General features: G+C 36.2%; 1 long non-coding RNA gene across 2 annotated transcripts in view; it reads left to right on the top strand.

Annotated features, from left to right (window-relative positions):
* The window catches only part of LOC108393435 (uncharacterized), a 395,153-nt gene extending 369,063 nt beyond the window's left edge, over positions 1-26,090 (top strand). Inside the window, exons 11-15 of one of the 2 annotated variants that reach the window (XR_012131585.1) lie at positions 10,538-10,670; positions 14,419-14,485; positions 15,380-18,954; positions 19,112-19,661; positions 20,414-26,090. This is a non-coding gene — a long non-coding RNA (uncharacterized lncRNA). Of the gene's footprint in view, positions 1-10,537; positions 10,671-14,418; positions 14,486-15,379; positions 19,662-20,413 lie in introns of both variants that reach the window. The other variant, XR_012131584.1, reaches the window with a different exon arrangement.
* The last annotated feature ends 439 nt before the right edge of the window (positions 26,091-26,529 follow it).

The following is a 26,529-nucleotide window of genomic DNA, read 5'->3' as shown; positions in this document are numbered from 1 at the left end:
GGATTTCATAGTAATGATGTTTGGATGATGGTGATATTGACAGCCAATTTTAATACAGTGCTTATCATGGATCATGTATGGTACCATGCATATTATATATGGCACAAAACCCTTGTGGCTTTTACAGTGGTTAAATAGTGGTTCTGTTCTTTTAGTATTTTGCTGATGAGGAAAGTAAAGCCCAGATCCAGTGAATGATGGAGCATACATGGAAAGCCCAGACAATTTGACTTCAGATACTGTTCTCTAAACCACAATGTCAAGAAATCAAAATAAAAGTTAGAATTAAGCAGCAATGAGATACTAATATCAAAACTTGTGGAAGGCAGTTAAAATGGCTTGTAAGGAACATTATCTTAAATTCACGTAACAGACACCCTGAAAATCAATATTCTCTGAGTTTAGTACCAAAAGTTCAAAATAGAAAAGCAAATTCAGAAAGTAAACTCAGGAGATAAAGAACTTAGAAAAAAAATTAATGTAAAACAAATATAGACCTATTCTTTAGAAAGAAGTTTCTCTGACAAAATTATTTTTAAAAAGATGAGATAAATGTTATGAATCAAAAAGGAACATGACTAGATGTAGAACAAAAATGTTACAAATGAATGGTAAATTCTATAAACTTTTATGCCAATATTTGCGTGAACTGGCCAATTTTCTAGAAAATAGAATATATTACCTAAATTGACACAAGAAGAAATAAAAAAAAAACTAATTAATTTAAAACCAGTATAGTCAATAGGTAGTCAAGCATCTACCCACAAAATGAGAACAAAACCAGGTAATTTTAAGTACAGGTTTTACTTAATCTTCAAAGGATACATAACGTTACTTTGGCCTCACTTTCAAACTTAAGGAATGGGAGAGTTCCAAACTCTGAAGTCAGAGAGAGAGAGAGAGAGAGAGAGAGAGAGAGAGAGAGAGAGAGAGAGAGAGGGAGGGAGGGAGAGAGAGAGAGAGAGAGAGAGAGAGAGAGAGCGCACAAGGAAGAAGTACAATATGGGCCAATCTCTTTTAAAAGCATAGATATAAAAACTCTAAATAAAGCATTAGCACAAATAAATTATATTTCTATGAAATACATAACATTTAATTGTCAAGGATGCAAATGAGTGTTTTATAGATGACACACTTAAATTGTTTTCAGTAACAAAGTTGCATAATGATGAAAACAGTGCCAAACATCTGTTTGCAAAACTTTGTCTTGATAGCAGGATATATTTTCCAAACCAGTCATTTTCTCACTTCCTATTAAAAATACCTCTTTTATATTAGGAAATGCTAAGGTGTGTGTGTGTTTAAATATTGCTAAGCAGGCACTTTTGATCATAAAAAAGTTAGAAATCTTGAACAGTTGTGTTTTTTTTTTAAGAGAAAAACATGCAACTCATTTTCAAATTTTCCAACTTTTTAAAGAACTTTACAATGAGACAACCAGTCTCTCTATGCTGCTTAGGACTTCCATGTCACCTTCTCATTTCAGTAAAAATTGTAAATATTTTTTTCTACTCAATGTGATATAATCCCAGAATTTACTATAGTGTAATCCTTAAATCCCTCTCACCTATAGGTTTATAATAGAACCAGTCTCAATCTGTATATTCAATATTAATTCAAAAGGGCCATCTTGCATATTTCCTGGAATGCAGACACTCTATGGGAAACTACTGCTTTGGTGAAAAAGGGTGGTCAGAAATCTCTCCACATGGGGTATGGTCCAGAATGGCTGGCTGTCAAGTGAGGTTTTAGGACCCAAAGATGAGAGCAAAATATTCTATCTCTATTTTGAAGACTCATGATTGACCCAGAAAGGTCAGCACTGTCTTTATCTATACCAACTGGGTGTTAAATTTTGAGGCTTTTCTCAAACTCGAAATGTTTCTGGACACAGAAATGTATTATGTTAATCCCAACTAATTTAAATGCCAATGATACATTCATTATGAAATGTATAATATACAGCACTAATCAGAGCCATGCTTTAAATGGCAAGGCAGAAACACTACTTAGAGAAATTGCCTTATTTAGGTTTCTAAGATCTAGCTCTGCTCATCAGAGCACTTTATATATGCTAATAGAAATTTCAAATCCCTTAACATCAAACCCCTCAAAAGACTTTTTAAAAGAAACATCTTTTACTATTTTAACAGTGGAGCGGTACTCCCTTAACGTGAGTAATACGTTAGAATGCTAGTTACTTTTATTTGTATTCATTAGTACTGGTATTGCAAACAATTTGTCCTCCTGCAAGAAGTGAAGAGACTGAAGTCCTTCGGTAACCCCTCTCATTAGTTCTTTGTGCAAACAAACTCTAGTTTGGTATAAAGCAAGATAACCTAATGAATGTTTTGTAGAGGATGTGCAGCTACTTTGTTTACCAGTTAAGTTTTATCAAATAAAATGGACTAAGAGAAGCCAAGAAAAGTTTGTGGCTCTATAAATCTCAAGCTATATTTTGAACATTCCTGAAACACCCCATTTCCAGACTCCAGCCTCGAATAGATTTATAAGAGTCAAAGGTCACAGTTCTTGCAAACAGAGGAAACAGCACATAGAATTTTTGTTTATTGTTTTGTCTCTTAAAAAAATCAAATATGGCCATCGAAGACATAAAATACCAATACTCAACTACTGGTAGCAGAAGTAGGGCCCGTGGGTGTTTTTGTCTTCTTGGTTACCATGTGTAACAAAAACAGATGTAGACTAATTTTCAGGTTTCCTCTCGTGCTTTAGCCAAGGTTTTAATACATTTGTTTTAAATAATAGAAGAATTCCATGAAACATCTGTACGGAGAAGGCAAATCAATTCAGTTGCTCATGAAATTAAGAACATGGATAAGATGATATGTGGTTTGGGAGAGCAGAGAGATTGCTCTGACTTCAGGCTGGAGGACATCAGTTGCAGTTCTAAGATTTCTATTTATTAGGTGTTGGAACTTTGGACAAGTTTGTAAAGGCTTTTAATATCCCTCATCTATAAAATAGTGATATCTCTCTGTCTCCTAGTGTTGCTGAGAGAATTATGAGAAATTTCTAATAAGGAAAGTTTCTTTTCGATTCTATTTATTTTTGTTCTTAAAAGAATAATATGTATTTAAGGTCTCACAAAGATACTTTGTTGCTGTGAGTTCTTCCATTCCCAGAATTGCTCAAATCTCTGCTTTGGGATAGCTTCATTGCTCCGGCTTAGTGAGATAGGAAAGCCTGGGACACTGGCAAAAAAATGACCTACTCTTGTTCTGTTAGCAATATTTATCAGAATTAATCTTCTATTTCCTCTAAGTTTCATTTTAGAAGACCCCATTCCAGTGGCAGCAGTGACTTTCTATGTTTTTATTTGATGGATATATTTTTAATGCCATTGCACTGCTACTAAGCATTTAGCTTTTCAAATGGGAAGTGAAAACATCTTGATTCCTTACCCATAATGAACATAAATGGTTGAACGTCTCTAGATTCTTACAAGTATGCATTTTGCTTTTAACTTTAAATTCTAAACCCACTGGGCAAGTAACCTGTCTGATTTTTCCTAGTAAGTCACTCTTAGGTAGATTGGGAATAATATTTACATATAACTACGTTTTTCATGTATTTCAGGAAGAGTAGTTAACTATCCACTCACATTGCTAAACTCTTTAAAATTCAGAGTTTTAGTATGTGCCAAAGCTTCTGTCTAGAGTTAATACAACTTTTGTTCACAGATGATTCTTACCAAAATGTCTACTTTAGCTTTAGTCTCCCATTGCCTCTTCCTCTTTCTAAGCTATGCTTATAAAAAAACCTTGTTATTAGTAGACTTAATTAGGAAACTCAAAGTGCCTTTAGTCTATTTACTTTGGGTTCTAGTTGATTGCCAACAAGCCTGGGAGATGGAGGTTTGGAAAGATGGCTCTGATTGCAGGCTGTCCCAGGCTGCAAACATCCTGTTCACCAGAGAGATATGAACTGCTCTGGGACTGAGGTCCTTGTGCAGATTTCTAAGACTGCAGCCAAATGCTAAAAACAGTGAGTCCTAGCATGACATCCATCTTCCTAAACTAGAAGTTTCCCAGGGTTAGACAGGCCCTTTGTGCTGATAGACAGAGGATGCTGTCCACTGGTGATTCATTTCGCTAAGATTATCTCCTATACTGTTTTGGTGAGACCATTTTCCAGGGTCAGTTACATCCTGACTACAGGTCACCTCAGTTGGTATTGTTTCTTGCCCTTCATCTTCTCAATAACATCTTTTTTTTAAAAATTAAGGTATGATTGAAAGTTTCACACTCTTATGAAGGTTTCACATGAAAAAACAATGTGATTACTACATTTACCCATATTGTCAAATCCCCACCCAAACCCCAATGCAGTCACTGTTCATCACTGTAATAAGATGCCACAGATCCACTATGTGCCTTCTCTGTGATACACTGTTCTCCATGTGATCCCCCACACCATGTGTGCTAAACATAATACCCCTCAAACCCTTCTCCCTCCTTCCCGACCCGCCTTCCCAAACCCCTCCCCTTTGGTAACCACCAGTTCATTCTTGGAGTCTCTGAGTCTGCTGCTATTTTGTTCCTTCAGTTTTGCTTCGTTGTTATACCCCACAAATGAGGGAAATCATTTGGCATTTGTCTTTCCCCACCTGGCTTATTTCACTGAGCATAATGTCCTCCAGCTCCATCCATGTTGTTGCAAATGGTAAGATTTGTTTTTTTCTTATGGCTGAATAGTATTCCATTGTGTATATAGACCACATCTTCTTTATCCATTCATCTACTGATGGACACTTAGGTTGCTTCCATATCTTCGCTATTGTAAAAAGTGCTGCGATAAACATAGGGGTGCATATGTCTTTTTGAATCTGAGAAGTTGTATTCTTTGGGTAAATTCCAAGGAGTGGGATTCCCAGGCCAAATGGTATTTCTATTTTTAGTTTTTTGAGGAACCTCCATATTGCTTTCCACAATGGTTGAACTAGCTTACATTCCCACCAGCAGTGTAGGAGGGTTCCCCTTTCTCAGCATCCTTGCCAGCATTTGTTGTTCTTAGTCTCTTCGATGCTGGCCATCCTTAGTGGTCTGAGGTGATATCTCATTGTGGTTTTAATTTGCATTTCCCTGATGATTAGTGATGTGGAGCATCTTTTCATGTGTCTGTTGGCCATCTGAATTTCTTCTTTGGAGAACTGTCTCTTCATATCCTCTGCCCATTTTTTAATCAGGTTATTTGCTTTTTGGGTGTTGAGGTGTGTAAGTTCTTTATATATTTTGGATGTTAACCTCTTGTTGGATATGTCATTTCCAAATATATTCTCCCATACTGTAGGATGCCTTTTTGTTCTCTTGATTGTGTCCTTTGCTGTACAGAAACCTTTTAGTTTGATGTAGTCCATGAGTTCATTTTTGCTTTTGTTTCCCTTGCTTGAGGAGATGCATTCAGGAAGAAGTTGCTCATGCTTATATTCAGGAGATGTTTGCCTATGTTGTCTTCTAAGAGTTTTATGGTTTCATGACTTACATTGAAGTCTTTGATCCATTTTGAGTTTACTTTTGTGTATGGGGTTAAACAATAATCCAGTTTCATTCTCTTGCATGTAGCTGTCCAGTTTTGCCAACACCAGCTGTTGAAGAGGCTGTCATTTCCCCATTGTATATCCATTGCTCCTTTATCATATATTAATTGACCATATATGTTTGGGTTTATATCAGAGCTCTCTAATCTGTTCCATTGGTCTATGGGTCTGTTCTTGTGCCGGTACCAAATTGTCTTGATTACTGTGGCTTTGTAGTAGAGCTTGAAGTTGGGGAGAGTAATGCCCCCAACTTTATTCTTCCTTCTCAGGATTGCTTTGGCTATTTAAGGTCTTTTGTGGTTCCACATGAATTTTAGAATGATTTTCTCTTGTTCATTGAAGAATGCTGTTGGTATTTTGATAGGAATTGAATTAAATCTATAGATTACTTTAGGCAGGATGGCCATTTTGACAATATTAATTCTTCCTATCCAATAGCATGGGATGTGTTTCCATTTATTGGTGTCTTCTTTAATTTCTCTTAAGAGTGTCTTGTAGTTTTCAGGGCATAGGTCTCTCACTTCCTTGATTTGGTTTATTCCTAGGTATTTTATTCTTTTAGATGCAATTGTGAATGGAATTGTTTTCCTGATTTCTCTCTCTGCTAGTTCATTGTTGGTGTATAGGAATGCAACAGATTTCTGTGTATTAATTTTGTATCCTGCAACTTTGCTGAACTCCGATATTAGTTCTAGTAGTTTTGGAGTGGATTCCTTAGGGTTTTTTGTATACAATATCATGTCATCTGCAAACAGGGACAGTTTAACTTCTTCCTTACCAATCTGGATGCCTTTTATTCCTTTGTGTTGTCTGATTGCCATGGCTAGGACCTCCAGTACTATGTTGAATAGAAGTGGGGAAAGTGGGCATGCTTGTCTTGTTCCTGATCTTAAAGGAAAAGCTTTCAGCTTCTCACTGTTAAGTGGTTTTAGTGAGCATTCAATGTATGAGAATAATTACTGGTACCAGTAACTGAGTCACTGCTTTGCAGAGATCACCTTATTGATATTATGAGGTAGATGTGGTTTTAATCCTAATTTTATGGGAGAAGAAACTTTGAGAGATTAAATAATTAGCTGGTAATCTGACTGGTAAGTGATCCAGCTGGGAGTCAGCCCAGCCCACTCTTTCTGAACAATGTCCTGTTGCATTGCTAACCTCCCTTGGCTGCCATCCATCGTGCTCCCTTCTTCGCTCTCCACACCCCCGAGTCTATTGACCTCAAGTGTTATTCTGTCTTGCTGCAGAGCTGATTGAAGGTCTTTGACAACCTGGGTACACACGGGGTGCACCAGAGGTTATCATTACACACCGTGTTTATTGCTTTACTCAGCCAGGAATTTTTGGCAGTTTTCAGGCCCATGGAGGCCTCCTCTCCACACAGGAGCCAGTGTAAGTACACAACAAAGGGACCACACCTGAGGAGGGGTTTCTGTCTGTTTAAGTGACCTTGTTCACAGCTCTGGGCCAGCAGTGATCCTTGTCATTAGTCAAATATTAAATTTCCCTTTCTGAAACTTCCTGTAGTCCTGTTTGAAGTTTTTTCCTCCCTGAGTTTTATGGGGTGGTAAAGATTTCAAGCTCTTCAAAGACAAAGCTCATATGCGATTTTTAGATGATATTGTCACATAATTACATTTGTGATGCTAATTAGAATTTTCTTTTAAAGAACAAGTTACCATTGCAGTTCCTACCCTACTTGCCAATTATCAAAAGACTAGATAAATTCAGTGCTTAGGCTTCAACCCTCACAATCTAGGTAACAGGATGCTGATCAGGAATTAGATTTCTGATAGATGATGAAAGCTGTATGGTATGGCTGGGTTAGTTCAGACTGAACTAAGATCTTTCCTTCCTGGTTCCACTATGGCATGAAGAGCAATCAGTAAATATTTTTGGGTGTCCACTAAGTGTGCATGCTTTAAAGAATATAAGAAATGGATGAGAACAATGAATCTGTTATTAAGAAAGGATTCTAACAAACTCTAGGTCATCAACAGTTTGGAGATCCATTCTTGCTTTTGTAAACTGAATATGAAAAGAAGACAGGAAATAATAGATGGGTGAAATTTGTAATGACTGGTGGTGTTTGAAAGAAGAAAGCTTGAAACATTTTTACTTTGGTGGACCTACAAAAAGCTGAAGGGCCTAACAGAATTGCAAAAATCAAATGTGGAATCTGGATTTCAGTAAACACACTGCAGTACTTAAGAATCTGAGATAATTAATAAAGTTAATCTTAAACTTGCTGACGACAGTTTCTAAGGAGGTTGCTGACATGACTTGGTGCTATGGAAGACAAAGTTGACATGTAATCAAACAAGTTAATTCTACCTGCCAAAACATTAGGAAAGTATGTTTACAGAATAGAAATAATTACTAATGTATATATAAAAATACTTAGTAAATACTAACATATGTATATAAATACCCACAATGGGTTCTCACAAAGAATGGAAGCAAGCTAAACAATTTTGTAAGTGCCCCTTTAAAAGTACTGGTTAAATATAGATGAAACTGTTTGCCTGCTTCTCTTTCTTATGTATTTAATTTGGATATTTATTCTATTATGTAACTTGATTTTATACTTGACATATGGGAAGGTAGATCAACTTTTCTGTATTGCAACTTTTTTTTGTTAACATTTTCAACCTGTAATTTCAGTTTAGCTGATTTATAATTATATAGTTTTACTGCTTTATTGCAGTGTTTTGTTTCTAATACAGTGTGCTTCTGCATTAAAAGGTGATATGGTGCACAAATGTTGTTAAGCATATAAACTGATGGCATAATTTGCCCTTGACCTTGGCTCTTGGTACTTGGTAGAACACTGAGGAGAGAGCTTTTTTTGCATACTTGGGAGACTACCAAAAACATTAATTTTAAAACTGGACTAGAGTAATTACTATTACATTCATGTTAGAGGTTAACATTTGTGTTATTTCCTCTTATTGCCTGGCTTTACAGAATGTTATGCCCCACTGCTTTTATTAAATCCAGGTAATAGAGGAAATAACAGTGTTATTAACCTCTAACACTGATGAAAAATTAGTCTTAAGTAAAACATGGTTTGAAATCAGAGCAATTGTGTTAGTCCTCTAGCTGGTTCTTCCGTGAAACACAGTAAGGCTTTGTGTACTCATTGCGTGCATATTTATTATAAAAGTAAAAACAAAGTATAATATGAAATACATCTCTGGGGAAATAGTGATTAGATTTTAGTACAATAGTGATTAGATTTTAGTATATACTGTACCCTTACTAATAAGTGTTATAGGTCTGCATGAAATTGCACAAATAAGTACTACTTTTAAAAAGTACCACTTTTCTATGACTGGAATTCATTTCAAAACAACTACTTTTGCAGAAAAGCACCTAGAAATTTAATATATAATTATTGACACTTTTAAAGTCTCCATTGGTATGCTTCTAAACAAATATTTTAAAGTTAGGTATTACAGTAGGAAATTTCTCTTTTCCATGCTTGTTGGCATTTAAAAACATTAATTTTTAGAGTGATTTTTGATAATAAAACAATGAGATATCTTGCATCTCTGGTTGTAAAATATATATACATGGTTTTGTGATATATTTCCATACAAAGTAACTCTGGATTTTACTATTTTTAGAGAAGGATGGAAATAGAGACTTAAAAAGTTAAAGTAATAAAGTAGGAAAATGTTCTTTGTGGAAGGGTTGGACATCACAGTCTACTGACTAGTTATTACTCTAAGTGTAATTTATATGTTTGGATTCATAAATATTTTAATTAACATTAAAGCAAAACATCTACTCTATTAGGTAAAGCTTGTATGTATCTACCTAAGTAACTATAAAGAATTTTTTTGGTTGTTTGTTTGATTTTTCAGTATATCTTTCTGCTTAACTTTTATTAGTGAATTACCAAATTATTTGCAGGTTATTTTTCTCCTGTAAGCATACTGTTTCTAAACTACTCAGTGTATTTGTTACCATGATTTTAAAAGTAATGAAGTATTTAGGAGATTTCTTTTTAATCTATTATTCTTTGTTTAAATATAGAATTAGCATAACTGATCAGAACAGGTATCATTATTGAGAGATAATATTTTGCTTTATGTATTTATTCAAAGGGTTATGTGGGAGAACATTAATCAATTTGTGGGCTTTTCTGTGAATTGAATGAAACCATATATGAAAGTGTTTTGTAACTATGAAAATACACAATAATATTATTCTCATGACTTAACAGTGGAAAATATATATAAACATCATAGTAATCATAGCATTTCTGTAGGGTATATTTGTCTAATAGAAAATAATAAAGAAGAGTAAGTGCTGTAATCCTTAATCTTTAGGTAAATATACATTCAAGCTTCATGAACAGTCCTATGTAAAGGCTCAGCAACCCATTTACCTTTTAAATTAACAACCACTTCAATGGTTAATTGAGTATCTCTAAGCCAATAAATTACCCTTCAACATTACTGACTGGAAGCTTAGTATCCAAAACAAGCCTGCCATTAAGGAACTCATTCTTCAACAAAAGGAAAAGGAGGCATCAAATTTGAGCTGTGGATGTGTTTGGTTCTCTTACTCTAAGCACATTAGTACACTGTGTTTTCTCACTCAGAGAAGCTTTTGTACCCTGAGCATGTGGCTATTTAAATGCCCCAGCGGGGCATCCAGAGGCTGCGAAAAAAGGAAAAATTATTTGGAACAATTTGCATTCGTTCAAGGGCAACGTTAAGCATTTTACAGCTGGTTTATTGCTATTCTTGTGCTGTTTAAGCTGTCTTTCATGTGAAAAGTCCTTTCCTGCTTACCGATCACCAGGAAGCATTCTGTCGTGTGCTGTAGGCCCAAGTTCCTCCAGGGCTCCGGGCCTTTGATCACGGATACCGTTTGCAGTCAGGAGGCTGATGAGATAAGCCTGGGTCCGAACTGAGGAAAGGCCCTTTCCTTTTAATTATTCAACTTTGTTTTCTTGTTTTTTAGTACGGGATATGCACGATTCCAGCGCAGAGTAACAGTGTTCAGGAATTAGAGCACACTTAGAGGTGTAAGAACTTTAAAGGTCAAGAAAATAGGTTAAAGATCTCAACTTCATGAAACCAGGCTCACCATTTCAGTAAGTTAAAGTTTTAAGAGAAGTGAGTATGTAATTTTCTTTGTGTACATAACACAAGCAATTTTTGCTTTTCTTACACAGAAGATACTTGTTGCAGTTTCCTGGCTTCTCCTCCCAAGAATGGGTCTTAAACTTGGGGAATATCTTTTTAGGGGGTGAAAAATTATGATGATTGTTGTTAGCAAACCCAACATAATAGAATAATAATATATTGAAATTGCAATTTGATAATAATGATCATTATAAGGATAAAGCCAGAATAAAAATGACTCATACTTTCATTTTTTATATTACTTATCATTTATCAGTACCCTCACTTATCAACTTACTGAAAACACAAGCATGAGGATTTATTACATACAGTTTTTTGTTTCATTTCTTTTAGAATTTTGATTAACATCATTTTATCATTTTTATGATGTGGAGAGTTGGTGACTTTCATAATTGTTTAAGCAACAGATCAAATATGCCACAAGCCATGAAATTAGAGACTTATTTAAAAATAAAACATCTAGATGGTAAAAGTACAATAACTTTGAATACTGGAATGTCAATATGATACTTAGTGTGGAATATTTAGTATGAAATGAAATGTACTAGAAGGGGTCCTGGAAGTTTAATGAATTTCTCTGCCAACAGGCAGGGCGATTTATTTGTCAATTTACCCAAATAAAGATCTGTGCAAAACCAAATCCTGTAATGTAAAAACACAATATGATAGTGCCATCAAAGAGGCTAAAAAGATGTTTAATGCACATCCATTCTTGGCAGTTTGTGAGCCTGTGTATAATTTTGGAGGCTCAAAGAGGAACCATCAGAGAAAGGAATCATTTATTGTGGGAACAGATTTGAAGAGGGGGGGTGGAGGTGAGATTTAAGGTGCAGACATTAGTCTGTAAGAATTTCAGGATAAATGAGATTTTGGAGTGTTCCCGAGGCTGCGAGTGATCCGGCTCCGCCTGGCTGGAGTGCCCTGTGCTGGGAAGCGCGGTGGCAGTGGGGGTGGGGGGCCATTTACAGAGCTAGACAGGGGTCAGGCCATGGAGGACATGTGTACTGTGTACACTGAGTTATATCAATATTTTTTCTTTAACCATGTGTAATGACTTTTGCTGCAGGGTTTGCTGTCTGAATTCACAGTTTAAAAAATTCCTACTTGCCTAACTTCCAAAATAAAGCAGGAGACTTTGGAAGTTGTTCTTGTGTTTGTGTTTAAATATCACCAAGTGTGAGAACTTACACTCGGGCAGACACAATATTGTGGTTAAATCTGACTAAGATTTATATTACAAAACAAATATTTTTATCTGTATCTTAAGGATGGAGGCAGTCCTCTCAGAAAGGGGTCCTTCTTGGAGAAAGTCCAACTCAGCGGTCTTTCCTCCAGGGGTGTGATTGTCGCCGCTTTGAGTCCCTTGACCTGCAGTATAGTCACTCAGTCTTTCTGCAGTGTCCTAAAATAGGCATTTCATATCTCTGTCTAACTGTAGTAATGGACTTATGCTGACCAGGGAAAAGGAACAGGATTTCACTGAAAAGATGGAGTATACATTTGTGCTAATGTCTGGAAAATCAACATGCTCTTAATGTTTTAAAGGACTGTAAGAGGAACCAATGAAATTTTTGCAATACCCTTTTATGCTATATTCTGGTAAAGTCATTTGGCCCCTAAGCTTCAAAAGGTTATAAGTGACTGACCCAATCACACATGGTTTGGGAATTTATTTATTAATTAAAAAATTGTTATTGTTCAGGCAATAACATTAGGGTACTAAATTCAACTGTTTTATTGAGTGTGATTGTTTTAAATTTGCTAGTTTTATAGCTTCTGAACTGAAAATTATTAAAAATGAGCACTAAAGGCCATTTTAAATAAAAAAAACTACCTATGTTGCTCAACTATGTTTTTCATCTACATGTCTAGCAAATAGCTTTTATGTAACTGTGAATCTGCTTTGAGAGTTTTGGGACAAGTATAATTGCACTAAATCGGATATTTGCCGTGTACTCGAGGTGGCCACTGAGTGGTAATTTTGTTGGTCTGGGGAGTCACTTCTAATAACAAGGAAGCTGGAAGGAAAGTAGGAGGAGGGGTGGGAAAGGTAAGGCCTGACTCTACCGTGTGATTAAACAGCAGAGAAAAGCATTCTGTGGATACAGTTCTGCTTCTCCTATTTTTCCATTTTTGTCCCCCAGCTTTGCTTTCCTTTTCCCTTGTTCTCCTTTGCTGTAAAAATTTATTTATTGCTTGTTTTAGAGTTCAATAAGCAACACACACACAATTTTACTTAATGGAATAGCTTATTACCTTTTCTAATGGCTCATTTATGAAGGAAAATTTACTCCAAAGAGGTCCATTATATAGATACATCAGGAATTTGTGATATCTTAGGTGGTGCTTTGCCAAAGAAAAGAAAGATATTAACTATCATTACCACAGTATCTCTACATACTAAACAGGTTCTGTTAAATGAGTGAATCTTCCTAAAAAAAGAAAGGCATCAAGGAATCCTGGAAGTGGCTACTGTATTGGACCCCACCACTGTAAAATAATAATCTACAAATATTTATTTTGGTTTAATCATCTTGCCTCTTAGATTTCCTCTTCTTTTAGAATGTTCTTTGTCTTAATGGCATGGTATTTGAATTCTCAGATTTTAATATAGTATATTTCTGGGGAGTGGAGAGGTGTGGAGAAGCTCAAAAACTTCTAATAAGAAGCTCTATGAAAGAGTTATGGGAGAGACTATAGGAAGGTGAGCTCACATTTAGAAGATGAAGAACTTTCCTGCTGGAATTGGTACGTCTCTCAGACATTTGAGTGAGAGTTCCGTGGAACAATTTATGAAGACACTGCCAGAGATCTAGACCAAAAGGGCTTGAAATACTGTAGGGGATAGGAAAACATCATACAAACTTCTGGAATATTGATCCTCTATTACTTTGAGGGGTAGGATCTCAGACTCAAATACTAAAATTTACGAGTACACAGTCCCTAGAATAGGCAGCATTCAGACAGTTCTCTGAGGGAATAGTCACTGTGGCATTCCCAAGTCATATCCCTTTAAAAACAAAAATACTGAATCTCAGATGACTCAGTCTTGAGGGAAGAATATGTATGCAGAACTTTCCCCAGGGAAAAAAGTACCTAGAAGTTCCTGTGTCAGAACAATTTCCTTGGAAATAGCTATTTGAGAGGTACTAAGAAACAGAAACCTTCTGGGCCTGGAGACTTTGCAGTTATAAATCACAAGATGTCAGTCAGAAGTATCCCATGAGTAAAACAGCTATAAATATTCAACATATAAAATTCCTAGACATAAGGCATCCACAGATATTGGAGAATTCATGTATGAGAGAAACCTTATAGGTGTGAAAGGTAAGAGACTAAGGTGAAGTTCAGATATTGTAAATCATCCCAGTTGACCCACAGAAGAAACCCTATATCTGTGAGGGATTGTATTAAGGACATAAAAATGCAAAGATTTTTGTTTGCTAGTTAAAAATTTACTTGCTTTATGATTTAAGGAAAGGCTTTGACATGTTAATTTATCTGACAAGAGGACGTGTCAGTTCTGAGGGTGGTGGATTGGTGGACATGGGGGCATGGTAGATTGGCAGTTTCTATAGAGAGCATAGAGCACAAGGGGAATGCTTCCCACCAGGGGCATATCATGTTCATGGGAAGATATGCATGTTGTCACTAAAGTAAAAATCATGTAACTAACTCTGTTAAATCACGTTCTAGGATCACCTTCAGATTATCATCTGACTTCTATGCATTTGCTAATTAGAAAAGAAAAACTGCAGAAGACGTAAGTATCTCGTCTTTTGGCAATTATATTTTTAATTATACATTACTCCAGTAAGAAGTACAGATTAAATATTCAAGTGTCTTGTGAATTATATCAGTTGGGGGTTTTATTCTTTAGTTAAAGTAATTTTGGACACTGGCATGATCACTGCACACAATGTTATGAACTAGATTTAGGGTTTTGATGATTACCCTGTGAAACTTCACCTAGGGCTAACTGACATATTTTTGCAAGTTGTAAAGTGTTGCTGCCCTGACTACACATAGCCTTGCACCAGAGAAGAGGGCTTGCTGTGTGAAGAATGGATAGGATCACACCTCCTATTTTCCTTTTAATTGGTGCCCTTGTTCAATGGCCCTGATTGAACCAACTTTCCTTAGCAAGCCTGATGACATTCTACCTGGTTTTGCTTGTATTTTTAGAAAGCATACTGTGTGTGTCTTTTGGATTCATATTCAGCACACTAAAATGATACTTTAGGGGTGATTCTTTTCATTTGGGAAATTTATTTGCATTACAATTGGGTGTAAAACTATTTAAATATTTTCTCCTACTATTTAATTTACAAAACCGTTTAGGAATGCATCTAATAGCTAAAATACATTTTACTTTAAAAGTGTCTGTTAAGTCCCTCAAGAAGTAATATAGTTGATCTGTCTTTGCTACATCGTTCTGTCCACCTTAGCAGAATGTTTTTTCCTTTTAGATTTAGGAAGTTTTGAACTCACATAAACACAGACATTTCTAGCATATCATAGTATTGTTCTAACTACTCATTTCCTCTGTATCCCTAGAGTATAGCGCAGTCTTGTCCCATTGATTTGAGGTTTGGCCATATGATTTTTTCTTTATTTAAAAAGACTTAAGATACTAAACTTATTTTTTCCCCCACAGGGAGGTCTGCTCTCCATGGTGTCTCCCCCTCACCGTTCCAGGGAGTACAGCAGTTACCATAGAGATTTTCCCTATGTCTAAAGACTATTGGAATCTAGGTTTTTCTGTAAGGGAATAATAATAAATACCTTCTGTGTAGCAGCCTGGCTTTCTAATAGGTACAAGAGATGTATCAGGCCACAATCCTTGTATAATTTCCTTGAATATGGGGAAGAAAGATGAGCTACATAAGGTTTTTATCACAGGCTCTGGTGTCTCTGTAACTCCCTGGCCTATTGGTTTCATCTTCCCCTTACTATGGAGTCTCCATTGGATTATCCCGATGCTCTCTGAAAACAAACAAAAGCAATTTTTTTCTATTTCTCGTAAAGGAGCAGAAAGATTCTATAGACATCTCTACTACAGACTCCTTTTCTCTTTGGTCCCAAGCAAAGGAATGGGAAAATTTCTTTATTAATTATAATATAGAATTATGTGACCATATAAAACAATTTTGTGTGATCCAGCAATTCTTTTTCTGGGTATATGCCTAAAAGATTTGAAAGCAGGGACTCAAAGAAATACTTGCACACCGTTGTTCATAGAGCAACATCATTCACAATGGCCAGAAGATGGAAGCAACCTAAGTGTCCATTGATAGATGTGTGGGTAAACAAAATATTGTATAGACATTGAATGGAATATCACTCAACCTTAAAAAGGAATGAAATTCCAACACATGCTAAAATGAGTATGAAAGTTGAGCAGATTATGCTAAGTGAAATAAGCCTACCACAGCAGGAAAAATACTGAGTCCTTATGTGAGGTACTTGGAGTAATCAAATTCATAGTGACAGGAAGTAGAAGGGTGGTTGTGATGGGCTGGGAGGGAGACCGGAATGAGGAGTTATTGTTTAATGGGTACAGATTTTCAGTTTTTCAAGATGACAAGAGTTGTGTGGATGGATGGCATTAATGGTAGCAGAGCAAATGCATGCAGTTAATGCCGCCTAATGGCAACTTAAATGTGGTTAAGATGATACATTTTATGTTACGTGCATTTTACTGCTATTAAAAATTTTAGATTTCCCTCTAACATGTGAAACTAATTATAGGTTGCCTACTGTGTGCTAAAGGTCGAACTAGGTACTTTACATACATTATTCCTGATGGATATTATTTTTCTCATTTTACAAGTGAGGAAACAGAAGTTCATAGGAGTTAAAATAATTTCAAGAGGTTATGCAATTAAGCAGCAGAAATGCAATCTGAATTCACATCTGTGTACTCTCTGCATTGCCCCACAGTTCTGCTCCCCATGTGGAACATAGTTGCGCAGACACACATACTCTTCCATATTTTCATCTTGGCATATAATATATATTATTCCTTAGCTTAAGTTAATTGTGTTAATTGCTATACATACAAATGTTGAGGTTAACCACTTAATTAATATTGCAAAATTAATCCACATAATCACGTGGCATGGTCTGACTCTCACTGCCAAATGAATCTGAGAGGAAGAGCTGCCTCAATACAAACAGCTTTATTGGTTGCCTCAGGAAGCAAGGAATTAGACTGATTGCTTAGGCTTCAGGCTTTGTAATTACAACCTGGCATTTTAGTAATGGCAATTTAAAATTTCAGTTCCAAAAGGCTTAAGACCAAGTCTATCATCTCACAACTTTTTCTCCCACGTTTTTGGGAAAAGAATGAATTACTTTAAAATGTATCTTGGGGAACTGCTAGAAGGTTTTCTAAGCGTTTTTGTGTCTCTAAATGAACTTAATATGTGTTCATTGTGTAACCAGAACAGTCTGTCTGGTAGAGGAAGAACTTGGGTCCCTGGTAAACAAAATGGTCTCAGCCTTGCTGGAGCATGTCTTTCCTAAGTAGTGGGCACAGAAGCAGGATAATTGGCTACCTCCTGGTTGCAAATATAGGTATGTTAACGGTGGGCCTGAGGGGAACCTCCATTTTGGGTTGTAGTTTATTATTAGGTGAGGAAATTACTGGACACCTCCAGCTGCCATTAATCAGCCGCAGAGTCAGACTGGAGCCAAGGGAGAAGCCTGTGGGTGGATTCTGCCGGGTACTGTGGAAATACAAGAAGACAGAGACAAATGTTTTCCAGCCTAGCAGCACTAAACTCTGCCCTTTCACAGTCCTTAACATGCGTGTTCAAATTGATTTAGTCCATTTACCCCCAACCTAACCATCTATTTTCCTTGAAGACTGACAGTTTTATGTGTCGCTACCATGTTATTTTCTGTTGCTCCTCTGCCAGTAGCTATAGTGTTTCAGAAACATTTACTTCCAGACGTAAAGGATGAATGAGGATGGGGGTGTAGAGAAAGGGAGGTGAGGTTGCATTATTTTAACTCCTTTTTTCTATGCGGTGCAAAACATGCCCATCATGGCACCAACTTTCTCCCTCCCTCTCTCTTCTTTATTCCTTTTCTGTGTCAATGACTTCCATAAAAAAGCCTTGAATAAAATTTCCCACTTGAGAAACACATCTGTCAGGTGATGTCAACGCCTGGCTTACTCCTCTTCCTGTTGGGTTGCAAACATGGCTTTCTCTCATGGTCCTGGAATGCTGACACGGCCAAGTGGCAGAAGCCAAACACAGGTAGGGTCAAGGTGAAAACCTCAGTGGGGGCCATCGTCCTCCACTTAGCTTTGGAGGGAATGGGAAGAGTCCAGGAGCAATTTGTTTTCTCTGCTCCTGTGTAAATTCAGAAAAGGGGGATGGTGGAGATAAAAACCAAGACAGCCCCCTGTCAGCTGCAGGGACATCAGTCAAGACATTCCAAGTGCTTGTCCCGTTGGCGGTGCTTGCCTCAGGATGAGCAGGAATTCAGGTCTGACCCTTGCTTTCTTGGAACTGGATGAAAGTGACTTATCTGAACATGTAAGAATATTCTGCCCCTGGAGGCCAAAGACTAAAATTCAGAGTTAAAATAAATACTCAGAGAAGGAAAGGAAACAGAGAGGTCAAAGGTTTCATCAGATAGGAACCTCTAAGATTACTGACTTAACCATACCTTTGTTTTATTCTGTCTGGTTTTCGTGTACTACTCTATGCCACAGAAAACAGAGAGACTCTCTTTTTACTCATCCTGCTTTTGTGTAGAAGGGTAGAAGATGACAATTCCATTGATTTATGTAGACAAATACAAATAAAATAAGCAAAATAAAATAAAATAAGCCATTTTGAAATGTGTAACCGGATATGAGTATTTGCCCCTGTTTCCAGTGCATTAGTATTTGGTGATGTATAGTGGCTGATTCTATAGTCATAACTATTACCCAGTAAGAAAAAAAGGTTTTAAAATAGTACCCTTAGAATGAATGTACTGTTTTCTGATGAAGGATATTCCCAATCTGGGAAGGATATTGAGTGAGACAGATATATGCGTGTATGTGCATGTGTTTAAGGAAAAAAACACTATTACTCTAGCACAGATTAAACTTGGGACTTAGGGCCATAGTCAGCTGGTGACTTTACCTGCAGGTCCTCTCTGCGCTGCTGGAGACCACAGGCAGGATGCCTGCCTGCGTGCTGAGACGGTGTTTGTGGTCACTCTTACATGGTAAGCACTTGGGTGGCAATCCCTTGATTTCCTTGCAGTTCTCAGGGTTTGCATGGCTGGCTGTTCCCAATCAGAGGTCACCTCAGTGGCATATTGAGTTTCTCTGATGCAGGGCACCTGTAGGCCCTCAGAGAAATGAAGCATGTGGTTCCTTTAGCCAGACATCCAGTCTCCATGTGATGACTGTGGAATGACAGAGAAGGCCTTCCTGACATGCGCCAGCTTTTCTTCACCCTTCTGCTCCAGTACTGTCGTGGGCTTGGCCATTGCAGTGCTGGCCCCGCCCTGCCCTGCCAGTCTGAGGATGGCCAGATGAATTACCCACACTACCTTCTACCTTCTGCCCGGACTGAGTTTTCTTTGATGGACTGCCATGCAGATACCACCTGATAACACAAACCTCAGTATGAAGAACTGATAGATCACAAAACTACTGTAGGCAATCTTCACCTACCAGTGAACTTTAAAAGAATTTAAAATCTCTTTTTAATGGGCATGAGAATATAAATATACTAACTACTTAGTCACTGAAAAACTTATCTTTACTGTTTTGTAAATGTGATGAAGGAGCTCTAAAGATCGTATGACCATGGCTCAGAATCCAAAATTGGGATCTACATTGTAAAGCACCAGGACTACCTTTATGGGAACCACAGAACAGACTGTTCAAAATCAAGAATGAGCAGGAATACAGACAATTGGAACAGGTGATTGCCACAGTGATAGCTTAAATAATTAATATTCGTGTCGCTTTTGTCATATTTTATTTGTGTAAATCCTTTCAAATAAAAATGAATCAGTAAGAACACTGCTACTTGAATCATCCAGGAAAATCTCTCAGGAGTCAGAGGAGAATCTAGATAGAGGAAGAATTTATAAAACTTGTCATCGTAATCTGCAACTTCCTTTGTCCTCCCATGGACCTAACATGGCTTTCTGATGCAGCAGCTAAGCTTGAGAATGACCAGCAGTGTATGAAAAGCCTGTAATTAAAGACTTGGAAGTTTTCTTTATTGGCTTTATTTTTTAAATAAGCACATCTTCTGCAACTGTAAACAAACCCTCTCAGTGGCTATTTTTATTAGAAGAAAATCCAGTGTCTCAAATTGTTAAATAGTGCAACTTCTTATATACATTAAATCATGATTGTGTGTGTGTGTGTGTGTGTGTGTGTGTGTGGCCTTGTTATAAAGCATTCCTTCAGAAGATTTTGAATCCATTAAAATGTTTGTGGGATGGCAGGGTGGTAAACAGCCATTTGCTACCAAAGAAAGATTTGTGTTTCATAGGGGCAGACAGAGAGTAATTGAAAAGGCAAATTAGATTTTAATCTTAAGTATAGATTACATAGCACAAAATGCTTATCTCTTATGTTCTTTCTATACAATATAATATTATCATATAATATTTACTGAAAGAGCCAGTCTTTTGGTTTTTCTTGTTTTCTTCTTCCCTGCAGGATACCATCATCTGTGGAAGGGGAACTGACACTTTGGGCCAAAGGAAGATGGCCATGGCCTTCTGTTAGGGTCAGTGAATTCAGAGAGCTAATTGCAAGGGCAGTGGGCAGTGTGCTGCGCTTTGAAGCCCTAAGGAGAAAGCCCCTCTGTTTTAGAACAGTATGCTGTATCTTGGTTATATGAGTACAGTGTATAAAGGAAAGAAAAAGGATCAAGATAAAGATGCCACTGGGAAAGAATACACAGCCATCTGGATAATTAATTCTTTTTGGTTAAATACTTGTGGCTGAGTTATGTTTAGACTACAAACGGAGGGAGGTGATTGCAGAAGACTTTCAGCACAGACACCCCTTATCAGTTATATCAAACAATGTCTTACATGGCATCAACACACTGTGAGAATATAGATTACTCTCCAGGATTCCAGAAGGTACAACCCAGCCAGGATAAGCAGGCCATGATTTCCTTTAGCTGTTTTGTAATCTTAAATCATGCTATTCCACACACTTCAAATTGAGGGCTGGCAAACACAAAAGATGGCCATCAGGATCCTGTTTCACCATTTTGTCAAATTATAGTTCATTTGACTCTGTATCTCAGTTTTTATTTTTAGTGTTTGACTTTATATTGTTTACTTTTTCTATTGTCTTTTTTTTCCCCTCTGAATCATTGCAATTGAGTATAGGTGTAGGAACAGTTCTTGAATGCTTTGGGGGCCTCCCCATATAGGGTAGTAGGATTTCTGGAAGGGCTGAGTGAGACAGGAGGAATCCTTTGAAATAATTTTTGATTTTGGGTCTGGAATTGAAATCTTGAGCTTATATTTAAGCATGTGCAATACCAAAATACTTATCAAGAACTTGGAATAATTTCTCCACTTTAAACCACACTATTTTAGAATGAAAACTTGAGAATTGAATGACAGAGCAGTTAAAAATACATATATAAAACATATATAATGATATATATCATTATATGTAAATGTATAGACATTATATATATATATATGCACCCACATATATACATATGTGTATATTTGTGCTTTATATACACACACATATACACACACTTCCCCTTGATGGATAATATATAAACAAGAAACAAAGTGAAGCAGCTTTGCCTTATGCTTAAAAGTTACCATGCTGAATTTAGTATAATTCAACAAATATTTATAGAACAACTGTATATTAGATGTTAGCAAAGGAGAGAAAATTAGTTGTACAGATTTTTGTCCTTAAGGTGCTTATGTTATAATTTAGGAGACTAGAGAGTAAACTGAAAATGTTATTGTGTGACAAGGTAAACAGCAGATGAGCTAGGACAGCACTACGTCCAGGCTGTTATGCATTGCAGGCGTACATACATGCTGTCCTAGAGGGTTTAAACACGTGCAGAGAATTGTGAAGAAAAAATTTGACCTATGTGTTTGCATTCTGATTTGAGCTGTTTCTTGTGTGTAAATGATCACCAAATTTACACAATAACCTTATAACCCCGAAAGGTTTTTCTTAATTATGTCCTTGACTAGATATCACTTTTCCCTTCCAGTTCCAACATTTTGTTATTCTGTGACTCAAGAAATTTGGTCTTGCTGCTGGCTTTGTGAAGAGCACAAGGTTTAAAGAATAAACAACAACATCCCACTTACTTGCACCCCTACTTTTTGTTGTTGACTTTGGTGAAAGCCCCTCATATATTAGACACAGTTTCAGAAATCTTGTGAATCATTTAACGAATTATTAAATAGTTATTCAACTTTAATTTAATGATAATTACATAAATTAATGATTTCAAAACTGCTGAGGTTTGGTCAAGTCTAAATTATAACAATGTGAATTATAGGCTGTTTTATCTTTTATTTTAGTTAACAAAACCACAGTGGATTAGCCTGCAGGAAATCTGGTCAATTTTCATGATAAATTGACTTGGCCATATAATGCATAATTCAGTTGCACAGCTGTGTACTCTGGTGTGTTCTCTCTGAGGAATGTAGCTTTATTTATAGGTTTGTATTAAGAAAATCTGCTCCACTGTTTCACTTTTATCTCAGAAATGTATAAGCCTGTGCATACTAATTTTTAACATAAAAACAAACTGTATACCTTAGTATCAAATTGCACATATATTTTCTAAAATTCACATGCCAGGTTTTAAAGAATCATGTGAAAGTTCTATGGAAGCTTTTCATATCATTCTTGTAACCCCTTATTTAGAAAAAACCCAATTTTTTATGTTCATAGTTTCAATAAAAATGTTCCTTAGTAGTAGGTATTGATTTTTTTTATTAATGAAGAGGTTGGATGCCATAGGGCTAAGAGTATGAATATTGAAGTCATAGGCTGTAAATATTCCTTTTCTGTTTTCATAATTGCTGAATGCCATAACATGAACAAAACTAATATATAAAATTGTATTTTTTCCTTCATCCCTTATATTCATACAAGGAAATACAGAAATCACTCCATTATGGATCCAATCTCCAATGATGTTACCATCATGGTTTAACTTAGAAACAGACTATATATGCATCAGTAAGGACAAGGGGCTAATGTAAGTCTCAAAGGTACTGAGGTCACCTGAGGCTGGTGACAGTAGATAAAGTGGTCAGTTATGTAGCTGTATAAAAGTTGTTTGATGACAGGATTGATTCTGAGAGCTAAGGTAGGTGTGCTAAGGGTGACTCCTTGAATCTTATTAAAATACACCTTTAAGCCGTGAACAGACCGGGGCATTCTACGAACTGGGAAAGCCCATTGAAATAGTTCTGATGTGGAGAATATCTGTTTCACAGTCATTGAAATAATATTTCTTCTTCAGCCTTCAGCATTGTATGGTTCTTAAGATTTTAGAAGGGAGGCAAAGGAGCATTTCCAGATGTTTCAGAATATTGTTTTTAGGCAGAACTTTTAGCCAGAGTTTTTACTTTGGTTATGCTTACCTTTGAGGAAGTTAAAAAATTTCGATTTAAATAGTAGATATGAAGTCCATCTTGAAATTTGATTATAGGTGAATAGTATGCTCTTCTTAATTTCCTCTTTATAGGACTGGTTGCATAGAATTACACTCCTTAACCAGCTGGTATATTTCAGAGAGAGTGTTGGACACAGGGAGTAAGCTGTCTGCTAAGTACTTCTAATTTCTTACTTCTACTTTATTGTCATTATTCATGGCAATTATCATTATTCATGGTCACTAGAAATAATAAAAAGAGGTGAAAGTGAAATTAATGCTACATTTATTCTTTATTAGGATATTAGAATGATTATTTGATAGAGAGAAATTTGTGTAAATTAAATGTCAGATATGTTTTCAAGATTTTATATTGATGCTTGATATTACATAATCATTTTTCTGAGTGGGAACCAGTTAAGGTTACTGGGAAAACATCAAGTAAATATATATTAAATGCTGCTGAACTATTTTATGCATTTAGCAATATTATAGACAAGGGAGCTGAAACCCAAATTTTGGTGAGTTAAATATTCCTTAAGGCTTATGATACCATTAGAACATAATCTGTGGACTATAGGACTAAATTTCAAAATAGTACTGAAAGTTCAAAGTTCTCAGATGGTTTGATTTTATGAATTCATGATTTTTATATTTATCTAGTATAATTTTAAAATGTAGGTTATTTACTAAAATGTAATTAATAATTTTCAGTACCTCTAATTTAGGCATTTTGATATATACTTCGTTTCTGCCAGTACTCTAAGACTGAGGAAATTGTACAAGATTACTACCGATTCATACAGAAAAACCCGAACTGGAAAATTAACAGCATAGCTGGAAAGACTAATGAAGTTAGTATGCAAAAATGCTTGTAGAGGCTCAAAATCTATCCCTGGACCCCAGAAGTGGCTTTTTAAAAATATATAATCAACGCAGTCATGAAACTTAAGAATCATTTGCTATCACACTGGTGAAATACAATTGTCTGTACGGCAACTTCCACAATTTTTTCCTCACCATTGTCTTTTATCACTCATCATTTCCTTTGGACGAAGTGCCTTTATTATACTCTCTTTAAAAAGACAAGTGGCTAATTGACCCGGTAAGGTAGCTGGCCCGGGTTCGAACTCTGTTATTGAATTCCTATAGTGGGAGTGAAAACAAAAATACTGATGGATGCCCATGTTATGCCTACAATTAACAGAGTAAACATCCTAATAGGCATAGAAGACACAAACAGATGTTCCAATTGCATGTCTGTGAGAAACTGATGTTTACTAGTTCCGCTCTAGCTTGGCCTTTGAGACCTCAGGAAGTTTCCCTCCCAGTGGGGATTTCAGTGATTTATTGATTTCAGCACAATGAATATTTCAGAAACTAGCAGGATTTTTAAGAGGTTAAACACATCCTTACAAAGGTCAGCGTTGATTCATGCTTGAAGGGAATGCTCACTCTGCTTTAACCGGGGTAAGGGCGGTCACAAGTTTGCCATTCCTGCCTTCGTGGGGAGGACCACGGACAGGGGAATGAAAGGGATTTCCCAACAGAGAATGTAGAAATAGAACATCAGCACAGATTTTTTTTCCTTTAAGCAGAACAAAAATGAGGGAGGTATGAATAACTGCGAACTCCTAAAAATTCCTGGTTGAAACACCAATTGGTTTTGTTCAAAACAGTGAAGATGAATTTTAGGCTTGTATTTGAGACACTCAAAACTGAGTAATGTAATAAGCCTCAGAAATTCGAAAGAGTTTTAAATGCTGAAAATATATCTATTCCTTCTGTATTAAATTTACAAATATATTCTGATGTAGTTAGTTGGCCAGGGTTTACCAGAAACAGTCTAAATAAAGCAATTGATGAGTATTTTGTGTTCAGTGCTTTCTTTCTTCTTAGGCACACTCATGGGTATTAATAAACTGATATGTCCTCATTAGTATTAATAATGATACTCAATACTTATCGAGAATTTACTTAATGCCAGGTACTGTGTAAATGCTTTAAACAAATTATCTCATTAGAAGAATGCCATTACATCAGAAGATTAAGTATGAAATCACAGCTGTTATTTTGCAATAAATGCAAACAATATTTATTTTCTTCTTAGCTTCTCTTTTAGGTTGTGTTCAGCCTCAGAAGCATAAGATCTGGCTAAGTATTTTCTTCTTTCAATTAAAAACAATAGCAGATAAGAATCCTGCGCTAGAACAGGCCTTCTACTTGAGTATTTTATGTCTGTAGACCAGCTGGATACACGTGGCTGTTGGGTACCTGAAACATAGCTGGTCTGAACTGAAGACTTTGGATGCAGGAAAGAATTTAAAATATTGCCTTAATATTTGTGTATTGACTACATGTGAAAATAGTAGTATTTTAGACATCAGGGTTAAATAAAGTATATCAGTAAAATTAATCTGTTTCTTTTACTTTTTTTCCCTTAATGTAACTACTAGAGAGTTAAAATTTTGATAACCAATTATTTACCTGGTGGACACTGTAAAGTTTCTCATATCTTGGGATCAGATTGTATATCACCAACTTCATTTCCTGTCTGCACTGATTTTTTGCATGGTTCCTGCTTTTGACCATAGCAATCATAGAAAGCCCAGCTTCACAAAGATATGACATCATCCAAAAATGTAGTGTGATCTAACATTGAAACTGTATGCTCCTTTGAACTAGCAGGTCTTGTGGTGTCTACTATATGTGGAGTACTGCAAAGATTTCCTCCAACGTTTAAAATATCCAGTGACATTTCTGTCTTAATTGAGGTTCCCCAGTGTGTTCTGGCACACAGTTTGAGAACCACGAACATATACTGTTGGAAACTTAACAATTTTTTCTTTAGTACTTATATCTCAGTAGGGTTATGAATTCTAAACGTTATCAGAATACATAACCTGATTCACCTTTATACTCACTTATCTATTCATTTAGGCATCAGTTTTGTCCTTCAGATTTTATCTAAAATGTGCAAAAACATTGAAGGCTGAGTGCTGGTGGTACATTGGGGAGAGCACAGTCAAATAAATCACTGTCTCATGGAGTTTGCATTCTAGTAAATAGAAACTAAGAAACATTAAAAAAATTCCAAATACACAAATAAACAAGGCAATCCTGAATCAACATAGATGATGTAGACAACAAGCGATGCTACAGAGCT

The sequence above is a fragment of the Manis javanica genome, chromosome 5, assembly GCF_040802235.1.
Source record: "Manis javanica isolate MJ-LG chromosome 5, MJ_LKY, whole genome shotgun sequence".
NCBI classification, from domain to species: domain Eukaryota; kingdom Metazoa; phylum Chordata; class Mammalia; order Pholidota; family Manidae; genus Manis; species Manis javanica.
Note: the sequence above shows the minus strand (reverse complement) of the source record. Positions and strands in the feature narration are given on the sequence as shown.